Source organism: Neodiprion virginianus, chromosome 6, assembly GCF_021901495.1.
Source record: "Neodiprion virginianus isolate iyNeoVirg1 chromosome 6, iyNeoVirg1.1, whole genome shotgun sequence".
In the NCBI taxonomy this organism is placed as follows: Eukaryota; Metazoa; Arthropoda; class Insecta; order Hymenoptera; family Diprionidae; genus Neodiprion; species Neodiprion virginianus.
Genome location: NC_060882.1, coordinates 1,500,213 through 1,515,048, shown reverse-complemented (window position 1 = coordinate 1,515,048; position 14,836 = coordinate 1,500,213). Strand labels below are relative to the sequence as shown.

The 14,836-nt window shown below is 42.9% G+C and overlaps 1 protein-coding gene across 5 annotated transcripts in view; it reads left to right on the top strand.

The window, feature by feature from the left end:
- Window positions 1-14,836, top strand: part of LOC124307186 (leucine-rich repeat-containing protein 24-like) — a 173,900-nt gene that overhangs the window by 52,394 nt on the left and 106,670 nt on the right. For 4 of the 5 annotated variants that reach the window (XM_046768628.1, XM_046768626.1, XM_046768627.1 and 1 more), the window contains one exon: window positions 9,999-10,127. The exons of the other annotated variant lie outside the window; for it this stretch is intronic. The gene's annotated coding sequence lies outside the window, so the exon portion shown is untranslated. The remainder of the gene's footprint in view (window positions 1-9,998; window positions 10,128-14,836) is intronic. 5 annotated transcript variants of the gene reach the window in all.

Genomic DNA, 14,836 nt, shown 5'->3' with positions numbered 1-14,836 from the left:
ACGGTCCGGAAAAGTTGGCACGGTTCGGTGCGGAATAAGGATATAGAAGAATAGACGAATGGAGTTGAAGTAGCGCGAGACCCGGGATGGGGAATAAAAGACATTCTGGCCTTCTTCCATTCCTCGCTTCTCATCCAGTTGTATTCTCGACTTTTATACGTATATGTACAAATGTATAATGCGTACGTACACGTATACGTATACCTAGTAGCTTGAAAATGATAAAGAGCACCGCTGAATGGAGTACAATTACTTTGATCCATGGGATAGAAACACGGTTATTATTTTCTGGAAATACTCTTCGTTCCTCGGACCGAAGCAGAAATAAACAAACTACAGTATTACGGACAGGAGGAGGGTGGGGGGGGGGGGGGGTTTAGGGTTGAGTATTTTATGAAAATAATCGTATTAATTTTTTCTCATTAGCGACCGGCGTTATCCGGTTACATCAGTAACGACGAATTACGTCGTCTCAGCAAAACGAAACGTTTGTCACGCGTTGGTCTGGTAGAAAACTGTAAGGCATGTATCTCAAATCTCTCGCCTATCCTCTTTCTTTCCCATATCTTTCTCCGGCATCACCGACTTCGTATCGGTAAAAAGATGTATAGTGTATAGTCTATTCCGAGGCTGAGCAATATCGGCAATGGTTTTTTTCCCCCCTCCTTTCTTCCACCAGCGGGGAATGTCCGCTACCTTTACCTTCTTCGAAGGTCGACGGCGCGGACGGCTGGATGGCGGTGAGTGGAAACGCAGGTAATCCTTCTTCTTCCTCTTCTTCTTCTTCTTCTTCTTCTTCTTCTTCGTCTCCTCCACCTCCAGTCCGCCGGCGGCGTGTTACTCTAAATTAAACAGTTTATACGAGTTTAATAAAGCTTAATGTAGACTCCGCGTTGACACTGTCGAGTGCAAATTGCAGAACTAGCACTACCCTCCTACCCTCCTACCCTCGTTCCCTCGTCTCCCGCATCGCCCATCGCCAGCCAGTCAGCCCTTCAGAACTTTCCTCATGCTCGGCCGGGTTGGCTAGCCGTATTAATATAACTCTATGGGATTTTCGTGTACCCTTCTACCCGCCGTGTTACACCCACCCTGTTCCTTCTTCAGGATTTTCACTGCAGGTTGGGACAAGCCTACTTACCCATACCTCTTACTCCTCTTCCAGACTTCTTGTCCCGCCGTATGCTACGCGTGTATAATAGCGAGCGTAAAACACCCATTCTCTCCTCCAGCAACATTTGGAATTGTTGAATTTACACATACGTGATTCGACGAGCAATGGCTTTATCCTAAATCATTACTGATTCTTAATCCTGTTTTAGACGCGATTTATAGGTTATGTGGGATCTTTAGGTTCAAAATTTTCCAATTCTTATCCTCAGTCTAGCGTGAGTGGGTATATTTTGTCATTTGCTCGAAGTAAATAAAAACCTCTCTTTCTTGTTATATATATATATATTTACTTTTGTTTCGGGCGTCGTGAAACTTTTTCTGTTTCTTCCTCTTCTCTTCGTTTTGTATTAATGGTGGTATATAGAGGTGAATCGAAGAAAGGCATAAAACCTCCGAACGCTTTCCGTACCGATGGTATATATAGATAATATATATGGGTTATATACCGACGTAACTATGTACAGGAATGATTTATTGCGTTGCTCAAACTTTAGATTATTGGAATCTCGTCACAAGTTCTTCGTATCTCGATATGTCCCTTGTATCGGCATCTACTTTCATTGCAGGCTGGTATACACACGCCGCCCTTTATAGTATAGCTTTATGGTACCTCGCATTCCTTTTTACGTCATACTTAGTATATACAACCCATGTACGTATCTCTCTCTTACTTTTTATAATGCACCGGTGCTAATCGTAAATCTTGAATGCGTTTTTCTGTCCCGAGAAAGACACGGGGAGAGGAAAATTATGCGTCATGCTAGGTAAAAAGAGAAAGGAAGAGAGAGAGAGATAGAGGGGATGAAGAATTCGAAGACGTATGAGGTGAATAAGAAAACTAGAAACAGTAACGCTGCGTGTAACCGCTGGCACGTACAACTTGCGCCAAGCTTCGAGATTATCTTGAAATTTTATTATTCACACTCCGAAAAGCTCCCCACACAGCTCTCGAGTTCTTGTTCAAATTTATACATGTCCATATAACCCCGAAGTTCCCGGCAACGCTGCAAAGGCTTCACGTTTAAAAAAAAAAACCCCTTATATTGTTCTTTTCACGAGTCTTTCTCGTCGTTCCCGTTCTTGCTGATGCTGCTGCTGCCACCGCCACCTTGATATACGAAAAATGGGCTTTTCTAGCCAAGTATCAAAAGCTGGCAGGATATGTAATCTGGAAAGGTGAATCGCTCGTCAACTTGGCACTTCAGTCCAATTCTTTCGGGCTTTGTGAGGAAAAACCTGCCGACATGAATCGGATGGCCGAGGTTAAAAAAATCTTAGGTTAAGGTATACGCACGATGGTTTAATCAAGCACTCTCTTTAACCTTCGCTCCCTTTTCGCCCTCTTTCTCTCTCTCTATATCTTTCTCTATTTTTCACTCCGCTCGTCTTCGTCTCGTCGTCGTCGTCCTTCATGAAACCGGGGAAACAATTCGAGCGGAGTGCTGTTTGCTCTTTGAATTATTTAATATCCAACCCAAGGGAGGGAGCGAACTTCCTTCACCCGGTTGTACCGACGAGTCGGTGGTTTTAGTGCTCAGCGTGCCTTTAACACGCATGTGGGCGAATTCGTTCATAGTTTCTATATTTATTATTGACGATATTTATACGTCGCGCCGTGTCACGCTACACCGCATCGGCGGTGACCTTATACATCGCGTGAGAGAGGAGAGGAGAGGAGAAGAGACGAGAAAAGAAGAGAAGAGAAGAGAAGAGATGAGACGAGGTGTAGTGAATGGTGGTCTGCCTGCAACGGCGTAATCGTACCTGCATGCATATCGAACGATCACTGCCAAGGTGCAGGGTATTATTTACACCGTGTATGCGGTATACAATTTCCTCGACTCATCCTCGAGCTTCGTTGACGTTACGACGACGTCGACTAGTTTCTCATAAGCGAACTCAACTCCAGACGTAACGAGTAGAAGGGAATATCGATATCTTATCGCTCTTTTCGTACCGCGGTTCCTTAGGGTTTGGTAAACAATACCGACTATATCGGCTTCGTTGGGAAGAGAAGCCTCTTTCGTTACTGGGTTACAAAAATTTAACCTCCCGCGTGCCGCCGGACGGGTTTTCTAGTTTCGATTTTACGTTACGTAGGTTACACACCGGTGGAATACGTCGATGCTTGTCTCGTTGATGAGGTAAAAAGATACATCGTAAGTTTACTTTTTCGCCATTTCAAATTGTTATTATAAGTGAAAAAAGAAAGGCTAATGTTTCACCGGTATATTCCAATTTTTTCAATTTGCGAGATTCATTTTACGGAAGTAAACAAAGTAAACGGATGTGAATTTCGGAAATGAGACAGCTCTGTAGGCAGTAGCTGTATAAGGGTATGTAGAGAGAACGTTTATACCTGCAGCGGTGTATGAAAAAACGGCGGAGGCGGAGAGGGGAAAAAGGGCGAGGTGAAATTTATTTAAAATTTCATCTCATCACTCTTCGTTCAATTAGGTACCTACTACTCGATGTTTCTCCGTTGGGCGAGCTGCAGGTTGGGGTTGAAAAATGGTTTTCTCCTCAGGACCGAAAGGCGAAAAGAGAGAAAGAGAGAAAGAGAGAGAGAGAGAGCGAGAGAACAGCGGCAACACATCCTCGCCTTTGAAAATTAACTTGATTCATGCGCCGGTGCCCGGTCGGCGGAAAATGAAAAATAAAAAGGTAGATTGTAACTTTATTCTTATTATTTTTGAGAACGAACGAGAGCAGGTATTCTCTATAGGCGAAATTGTTGTTGGAAGGAATTATTTTACGTCGGTACGTCGCGCCTTTTCGTCCGGCCACGCAACCCTGGTGGTGAACCACTCGTTACAACGAAACGCCGTCCTTAGACGGGGATTGCTTTGCATTCCTCCGCTTCGCTCTATCGCAGGATACAGGTGTATGTAATATGCAAGCTTTTGCTTCCTCCTCTCTGCGAATTACACTCCGCAGCGGTAGCACCGAGAGGCTTTTCAGCAACGCAGCCTTGCAACTCGCAAGTTGTGTACATACCTCTGCTGCCCAGTCGTACAACGTATGTTATCATATACCTACCTTAACGCAGAGCACAATCATACCGACGTACGCGCCGGGGCGAAAGATGAAACAAAGACGGTCCTGCAAGGCTCAAGGAGGCTAAATTAAAGGGGGACGTAAAGGGTCTCACTGCGATGTACCAACCGACCGAGGGTGGATGGTGGAAGAAGGCTCACCCTGCACGAGTAACTCGTCGATATACTCCTCTGCATGCAGGCATGCCTGCCCGCCAGTCTGCCAACTATGAATTATGAAAAGCTTTCATTCCGCGGTCAGGTGAAGCGGAAGTCTTTACGTATGCGGCGGCGGGATGTTGTGCCGAGGGCGGCTGCCTTCGCTCGGATCAAGTTTGCTTTTGCCAAACGTTAACTCGAGCCTTTAACTCTTTTCTCTTTTGTTTTCATACCTAAACCACTTGCATCCAAGTGGGAAAGTTTACTTGTATAATCTACTTAATCGCGAACCCCGACGGCCTTGTTTCATCTCGGCTTTTCAAATATCGACCAGTTATTACCAGAGACATATTCGTTCCGTTAAACGTTTCGATTGGCTGAAACAAACAATTCTTTCACTCCATTTTTCCTCATTTTTTCACCCAACTCATTTAACGAATTCTCATAGATTATTGCCCGGTTAAATACTCGAGCCTTTTTCAAAATTTTATACCCCAACGACTGTAACGATTTCAGCTTTAGTCCTTTCCCCGGCGACACGACGAATCTAACCACTGGACGGATATAATCGATTTCATGCCGTGCGTTCGCGATACATTTATTGTTAATCACTTTGTCGTGTAACTTGTAACCCTCGTTCTTCGAAACTTTAGGTACGTACCTACCTACCTACCTACCTGAGCCACGCGTGTCCTCGTTACATATTCGGGGTTACCTACGACAACCGTGACGGGTGTAAACACACAAGTCAAAAAGTCTCTCCAACTTTCGATCCCCCCTTCATCGCGATCGAGATACACCCTAACCTACGTATTATACGAGAAATATCGGAGGAAAAATACACGGAAGACAAACGGTGGAAGTTCGGTCTCGCGGTACACGCGGATCCCTTATTCCTTTCTGTTCCTTCTTTCCTCGCTCACGTGTCGCTGAAGTTGCACGCACCGGCGGACGAAGAGACCCTTCGGACGAAGGAGGAAAATAAGTTGGTAATATGTATTTATAACGATTTCTCTCTCTTCATACTTTACAGTTTTTCCTTTTCTCCTCTGCCTGTCGTCGAGATACCCTTGTTATTTGCTCAGCTACAACGAATTGATTTGAATTTTTACAACAATTGTACGGAATTTCGCATCATGGATATATTATGGGGATGAATTTTTACAGGTTCGATTTTCTTCGATCGGTTGTTTCTTACCGTTTGGCGGGTATGAAAAATTATACAGGCGTAGATCCCTATTTCTATGTACATGGAAAAAAAAAATAAAAAATCAAACTAGCCGTACATACGTTGCGGGTGATTTTAACATTGTTAATTTTTGAAATTCGCGAAAGGTCTGCACTGAATGTAGTTTTATCTTCTCTGGAAAAAAAAAGAAGAAATTGAAAAAAAAAAAATAATCGTACGATTTTTGAATTAATGATTAACTCCCGATAACCGAATTAATATTCCTCGCTGTATTTCTACCAGCGTATAATATGCAGCGGAATGCCCCGAAGGAAAGTATTTAACATGCGGTTATGCAGCAGATGCACCGTGCACTCGGTGGTGCGGGTGGTGTTATTCGCTCGGTTGGTAAACGCGAACCCTGGGAAGTGTGTCACGTGTTTACGCGCAAACAATGAACGCTGATTCTATATTTATGTATATATATACACGTTTACTAATATAATGTAAACCATGTACTTATTATGAATGCGCGCTGTAGGTGGGTATATAATTAATTAGACACTTCCGCGCGCGTGGGTTCTATAACATTTAAGTAATGCAAACCGCTATATTTTTCACCTTACTTAGCTACGGTATCCTCACCATTCGTTGGGCTGGATATCGCGCAGTTTTTTGATTTTTTTTTTTTTTTTTCACGATTTCTCCAACATTCGCCAAACGATTCACAGAGTTTTTAGCTAATCACATCTTGTTATTACCGTAGCGGATGTAAATTGATCTGTAACAAACCGCGGACGTGCAGCGTATCAGAGAAAACCGACACGTAACAACAAAGTCGAAAAGTATAGACGACACGGAAGTTCATGTAAGGTTTATATGGCATTAGGTAGAGAGGAGAGATTTCCCGGGTGGCAAACGGGAAAATAAGTGGATTGAAAAATTGGATAAAAAAAAAAAAAAAAAAAACGCGTACGGGGGGCCAGATGCCGGACGAAGACGAGGACGAGGACGAAGCAGCGTGGTTTATGCGTTTAAAAAAATTGTCACGTTCACGCGAATTGGTTTTAGCTACGATAAACGAGTACGTGCAGTCGTATGTTTTGTTCGTAAAACGTACGTGTCCTCATCCCTCTCACCGGAAAAAAGAAAGAAAAGAAAAAAAAAAGAAAAAAGGGATGAGAGCGAGAGGAAAAGAGCTAAAAAGAACAAGGGAAAAAGGATTCGACCTGCATCGATTGTCCCGTGTGCACACCGGACACGTGGCGTCACACATATTCCCTCCTCCCGTCTACTTTTTTCCAGAATTCAAGCAGTCGTGACTCGACGTGTCTATCCGAAAGCGAGTGACAAGAGTCGAAAGTCTGCAGGAACAATCAGGAGTCTGGTTTTGGGACCGTTTTCACTCTAGACGAACAATCGCGGGTGATGATAGTGGCTGGCTGTAATTAGCAATTGGTAGCTCGTCAAGATCGAGAATCAGACGTCGAAGGACGCAGACTGGAATGTCGGGATGATATTATCTGCTAGGTATATAATGTACCTAGGTACCTATCAGCGGAACGGGGTTGGGTTCTTATTCGAAGCTCACCGTCGAGGCGCAACCAAGTTTCTCCGGCACCTAGGTGTGGATTACCTACGTACGCAGAGGGTTGTTCCATTCGCCGTTCCAATAATGACATTCGCCGTTCGCCTGCATTTACCCATTTGCATCCCTAAATGAGATGATGTTACAATGCGGACGGGGGTTTCTAACAAAGTTTCAGCGGACTTCCACCATCTCGCTTTCCTTGGCTTCGCCACGCGTCGCGTCTCTTTTCTTCCTTTCCTTTCCTCGCATTCTGCGAAACGATGCCATTCGCCTTCGGCATCTCTAAACTTCACCTTCGCATTAATACCTTTCCAAGGCGAAAATTTCCCTGCACCCGAGCCCCATTCGCTTCGGGATCTGTATTACCAACTATCAGACGCCTGCAGGTTCGTATTCATCCGCAGTTGGAGTAGACAACCAGTTATAATAGTTTCCCTGGTAGTGGGTATAATATTCCCTCTATCAAAACATCGCTGGCTTTTGTTATAATATTGTTTCATTCGTTTATTAACCTCATCGTTCTCGACACGCGTCACGATTGCCTCGCGAGAATATTCACAAATTATTATACCCGCATCCCGAGGTTCTTTGACGATACGCGAACGGGTTTTGAATCGAAAATTTTTCTACACGACGAAGGCAACTCCAGATTAAATATCGACTCAGCCGTTTATTGCACCGCTCATAATATTCATGCAGACTCGCGTGTCAAAAATTCCTCCATTCTACACAAACCTCTGACACATACGTACACGATACTCGACGTTTTCATGTTTGTCGAAAACGAAATATCGTTTTGACCTATGTACCTACAAGTCGTCCTGTGCATACATATAGGTATGTATATATATATATATATATGTATGTATAGGTTTACACTGAATAAATATAAATTGAATTTTTGCACGGAAGAACGGTCGCTCGAGTCTCTCGTTCGTCCGCTCCATCGGACTATTTATTCATGCACGTCCTGAATGCAGTCAAATGCCGCGATGCAAATTCTTCATTTTGTGAATAATTAATTGACTCCAGAACGGGATGATTACGATGATAATGATAGTAATAATAATAACAATAATAATGATAATAATAACAATTTATCCAGCCAGTGTGAATTGGCACAAAAAAGAAAAGTAACAATTCGTTTTGACATCGTTGATGATTACAGGCGCGGTCAGATTCGATTAGGGAATAAGAGCAGTGACAGACCGTTGATTAATTATCGGGTATTTGGCCGTGGCCCGATCCGCGGAACAGTTCTGTGGATAGTTATCGTTAATTGACATATCCCGGTTGTTATAATTAGCAGTAACTTCGAGTGACGGTTTGTAGCAGAAGCTACTGCTGGTTGGACGGAGGACGGTACGGACGATACTTGAACACTTCGATACATGTACGCGTGTGCGGCCTCGAAGTTGGTTGCTAATTGTTCAACCGACTCTGATCCGCGTGGCAGTTTGAACGCGAGGGCGATACGGCTATGTTGCAAAATCGTTATCCAATGTCTTACGGACCCCCTTAAATTTCGCCCCCCACGAATCGAATTCGCGAATCGCATACTAAAACCAGACGTGATTCTCAATTAACGAATTAAACGTGATGCTTTTATCAGACCGAGTAGGTTGTATAGTATATACTACCGTCACTCGGTTCTACCCATTCATCTTGCAACATCGAATTATACCCTGTTCTTACTCGATATCCCGACCGCGTATTCCGCCATCCCGGCACCCCGCGGTTATCCAGGGGTGGAGAGGTAACGGAATGGGATTGTATGGGTGTTTCATGAGGGGATTCAACGGCTAAACGTTGTACGAGAGAAATCCAACCCTCTTTTCGGATATCCCTCGGTATTCCTTCGGTGGTCTTGGAACCCCGAATACCGGCCAGTTTTCACCCCCTCTCCCCTAATTTTTTTTTTTTTTTTTGCATCGGAACACATCAAGTCGCTCATGCTGCGAAGATTCTATCTTCGTTCTCATGGTTATATTTCCGAAACACGCGTGCACCGTCAGGCGAATGGTCAAAAAAGATTTAAAAAATTTTTATTAAATACTCGTGGCTACACGTATTGAAAATCGGCAACGTTTTTCGTTTAATCGTTGTATATTTCATCACGTCGCGCGAAACGGATGCACAATTTTACTTATTATACGCGCATATGCGATTTTATAAAATTCTTAAGCACCCGGCACCGATTACCAGAGGTAGGAAATTTAAGGCTTCGCGGCGATGCTGTGTTCGTTTCTGTTTTACCTGAACGATCGGCGATTTTACTATTATTTCGATTTTCAGAGTTGACCTGTGTTACATACACGCTGCATACACCTAACAATAAGTATGTTTGCCTGCAGTCAGCAGCGCTACGAAGGCCGTCGGTTGCAGTATTGGCAAATTGTTCGATTCGTCGATATACGCACGTTGATCGGTCTGCAGTTTGTTGCAATGGCGGAATTATCATCCCTGTAGCCAACGGAGTGCGGAAGTTAATCCATTCAATCCTGACCGATTTTATTTTATTTTACTCTTTTGTTTCCACATGTGTGTATTTTGCAGGTCCGCCTTTCCCACTTGTACTTCCCAATCAATCCCAAGAGCTTTTATTTCATTTCATTTTTTTTTTTTTTTTCTTCAATTCTTCCCGTCACCTTTGCGGCAAAATTTCTGAAGCGAGTAACGAACCGGCGAAAGAGTGAAATAAAAAGGGATTAACGCACGAACTCCGATTTTCATTTCTCATCACCTTCACCGCGCTATTTCACGATCTTCTCCATTTTATCTTAATTTTTTATTCCCTGATACATATATATATATATATATATACACACACACAGTAACTACATCCGCAACTTTTGCTTTTATATGTTTACAGGTACGAACCACAACGCCGCTGGGTAATGATACGGAAATAAAACACGAGTTGGGTGATCAAAGAGAATTCTGGCAGTACAGTAACACGTACGCGGCTTACCACCCAGCATCGCAGAGAGGAGAAGGGAAGGTTCGTTCAATATTAATATTAATATTAATATCTTTCATTTACTACGGGCATTATGATCTTTCGCTTCGTGTCATTCGCATCTTGTAAATTTCACGTATCGTACCTAGTGACTGTTCGACCAAATGTACTTTCTGCTTAATGTACTGCTTTCTTTATCGCTGTTATGATTATTATTTTTACTGTTGTTACCATTGTTGTTGTTATTATTATTCTCCTTTTTTTCGCGTTCCCTGCACGCAACGCTTCTCGTGGTATAAAAATTATGCACGAGTCATGCATTTTGAGAGATAATTTCAACCATTTCGGAAATTATGTGTACAACGATGCGAGGGTAACAAACACACGAGGATTGGAAGCTTTATGTCATATCATATCATACGACGAAAAGTATACTTGTTTTTTGTTTTTGCTCGTTTTTATTCTTTAATTAATTCAGGAACGCAGCTTATATACGCATACATACGTATATATGTCTGTCAGCACGATTTCGGCGTATTGTGTATACAGTGTACATACATAGGTATGTATGACCAACTTGCACACGTACATATATACATATACTTCTTTGATACTCCGTAATATAATCAAGACTTGTTTTCCGTATCTATGTAATGCAAAATATCATCTCCCCCTGATTACATTACATCTGATTTTATGTTAAAGTTTTATACACAGAGTTTGAAGAGTTTTAGAATTTAATCGGATGCTAATGATATGATACGCATATCATTATTTTGTTTACCGAGCTTGTTTATTTATTCCTGAACTATGATCCTCGGTCTCCGGGGGTTGTTTTCTCATTCTATACGATATTATAATACGTATCGGAGCGTAATGCATCATAGCACCTATCTACCAACGTAACGCGTATCGACAACGCATATAAATGCATTCAAATTTTATGGAAATCATTATTATCGCACCATACCGGTACGTAGCAACGATGAGAAATCTCGACCATCGTGCATCCCGTTTTACGATTATACGCGTACTCGACCGTTTTTGCTTCTGTCCCGCTTACGCATTGTACAGGTATACAACGCACACGCATTATCGTCGACGTTGCCCCTTCGTCATCGGACATTTTCAATTCAATTATCGCATTGACATACCTACCTACTTCACTGCTGTACGCTCTGTGCCTGTCCATGTTAATAACGCGATTAGTAATCGACAACGTGACGCGGTTATCGGCTGGTATCTCTCGTTCGTTTTGGTCAATTTCAAATCAAGTGAAATCAAACAGCAGTGCAAAACCAGGGATATCATGTTCATCCATTGAATTTAACATATCTAATGGTTTTTGAACATTCTTTTTTTTTTTTTTAATTATTATTCGTTATTATAACTGTACAACGATGACCCGTCAGGATATTAATTGAAAATAATTTTCAAACAGATCAATTTATACGCTCGCGATTCAGGATTTATTTTATTCAATGTATCCCAACAATCGGTGCGGGTGCGCTTCTATTATTGACTTTGTTTTTGACGTATAAATATCGGTTTATCACTATCGAGGGAAAGAGGTTGGCCGGTTAGGCAGCAAAGCGGTATAATTCGGAGGGCGTCGCGACGCCTGGCACCGAGTAAAATTACATTTCCATCATGAACGCGCGCGCGTGCGCGTTTTATGGTTTGGGGGGAGGGGGGGGGTGGGGAGGGTTGGGAAACGTGTTGAAGAAACAGAACATTACCACCGTTTCAACTCTCGTCCCGGTCCGCCCTTGATTGAATTATAATTACATTATTGAATAATAACAGACGTCCCACCGTCGCTGTGCCGCGGTTCGGTAATATTTTTTTATTTTTTTATACCCCTCTCTTTACGCGCGTTTATTAACTTCCGAAGAAACGACGACCTCGGGCTAATGCTGAATAACCCATGTTGATATAACGAACCCGCTACGTCATAATGGAGAAGGAAACTAGAGCCTGACGCCATTGCTTTTTTAATTTTTTCATTTCACTTTTTTCCCTACGACGAAACGAGACGCGGACTAAAATATCGTTGGATCGCATTTTTTGCTCTTCTCCTTTTCTTTTCCTGGCATATCAGTGTAGGTAGGTACACATTTTCAATTCAGCTGGCATAAAAGTAAGAAAGAAAAATTGTAAGAACAAAAAAAAAAACGAGGCCTTAACGATCAGGAAGTCAAATTTTTCTCAACCTCTGTATATTATTTGTTTCCGCAATGATTGACTTGCCCTACTGGTCCGCGCCCAGGCGGCAGCAGCGTGATATGCAGACTGGATTGAAGCTTTTAGATCGCTTCGATGCGCGGCGGCCGGACGGACGAATCGATTATCCCGCAGAAACCATTCGTCAAAACAAAATGTTGGTTTCATTCTTCTCGTTGAATCCGTAACTAGCAGCAATCAGCGTTTATATGTTCCGCTGCTGTTTTCCTCGTGTCCGTCCGTCCGTCTCGTAATTTGCATCCTCCATCCGTACAACCCTGTTTCCAGCAGTTCATTATCGCGAAAATAATATCACTTCTGCGGTAATCAGAATTTGAGAAATTCTTGTCTATACACGTCACTAAACTATATATATATATGTATGTATATCTAAGGATATCCGAATCTCGTCATGGTGGGCGGATTTTTACGTCTCCGATCCGAAGCGTCGTGACTGATTTCCCGCAATGTTCATTAATATCAACCACCTCCATCACAGCGCGTTCCAACTCTTTGATCAAGTCTGATCATGACGCCACCTTAGCTCAGAGATCCCAAAGACGCTCCGGGGTGTCGTCTTTACTAATGCCCGGGCAAACCGCAGCTAATTCAAGTGCGAAATTCTCGCTTGCCTCTGCAATGCGGTTCTGTTCCGACATCAAACAAACACCGTGGAACGTAAGGGTTAGTTTCCAGTTCCTCGCTGCTATCCTCTGTTAGTCATTCGGCGTGTACTATTTTGTGTTTGAAGCAATCTGCGCACTCTCACCGTGGTCGACTATCAATTCTATAATCCGAAAGCAAGCGTTTAGTATCTTTTATTATCCTCGTGTAATTTGACGCTTTATATATTCGCGGCATTCGCGAGTGGAAAATTGGAGTCAGGGGGAATAAGGGGGGAAAAGGGGAGGCGACGAAATTCGTGGCCAGAATTGGAATAGGTCAATTTCCCTGTCCTCGGCTTGTTTGGTTGGTCTCCGGATTTCTTCAGGAGAGTCTCTTTCATATAATCGCTACCCGAAAGGGTCGCGCGTCCACGCCTTCCAACCGCTTTTGCCCTTTGCGGCGATCCGCCCGTTTTCACCTCTTCTTTCTTGACTTTCTACACCGCTAAACTTTTCTTGATATCGCCTGTAGTGCGGGATGATCGGGCTTATATGTGCGTACTTTCGCATGTATAACGGATGCTGCAAAAAGGACTCGTCGCGACGAATTGTTGAAGATATTTGTTGCTCACTACTGGAGTGAGGATTGCAAATTGAAATTTCATTCTGCTGAATTTAAGATCGTTGATTGCGATGGTTGGGGGGTTAATAAAAATTCTCGGAGGTTGAAGAAAAATCTAGAACAAAGGGAAAATTGTTAAAAGTTATGCAAATTCGCTGACAAAATCATCCGTGAGAAAATTGCGCAAATTGGACAATTTGGAAAAAATACTTTCCCTTTTATCTGCCATCCCTTGATTGGTATACGCGTGTCAAAGGATCGTATATATATATCTGAGATATGTACCTGAAATTTGATTTTTTGGCCTCTATGTTCGAATATAACCCGAAGTTGTATTCGATCCGCGTATACGTAGACGACCGGGGAAAAAAGTTGGTTGATTATTTAATCAGCACGTATACGGTGTTTTTCGCTTCGACGATCCAAGTGATTAGTTTCACAGCATCCGAGTAGGCTGTAAGAAAATACCAACGTACCAATATCTTAAACGGAGAGAATAATAAAAGTAAAGAAAGCGTTATAAATACTTATTCAAAAATATCCCAACACAAATATCAAAACGAGACAAAGTAGTAGAAATAGGAAACGAAAAGCTGAACGATCGGCGAAATTGGAGCAGCGAAAAAAAAGCTAACGAAGGCAGCGAAAAAATGTGGAAAAAATAGCTCGTTCTACAACCTCGTCGAGGAGAGTCCCGTGGGTGTTTCCTTACTCTGGGTTGCTCTCTTTCGCTCTCTCTCTCTCTCTCGCTTAATTTCAATGTGAAGCGACGTCAAGCTTAGTCCCGAGGATGATACCTCGTCCTGAGAGCTAAGTTGACTAGCGATGATTATAATGGAAGCGTATGTGTGTGCAAATCGTCGTACCTACATGGAATTATGTAGACAGTAGTCGTTTCATATAGTGTCGGAAATTCGCAGTTGTCAAACACCAAGTACTCTGCAGATTCCTCCCGGATTAACTAGACTTATAACTGCTGTGGGGCCATAGGGGGGGGGGGGGGGGGATTCACCCGGACGAGCTATGAATTACGCATTACTGAACAAGTCATGGTTTGTTCCTCGGTCATGTGTAACTTGTACCTAATGTTAGTCAGAAAGTCTGGCGATCGGTAGCGGCGACCAAACCCTTTACACTAATTCTCCGAAGTGCCGATCCATCGATCGTTTTCGTTAGTTGGCAGGGTATTCCAACTTTAACGTTAGGTGGTTGTTATATACCTGCTAGTTATACACACCGGGTAATAACTTTCTAACGTTTGACGAGCGCAAGCCCATTGTGTACGGGATGTTTGAAACTGC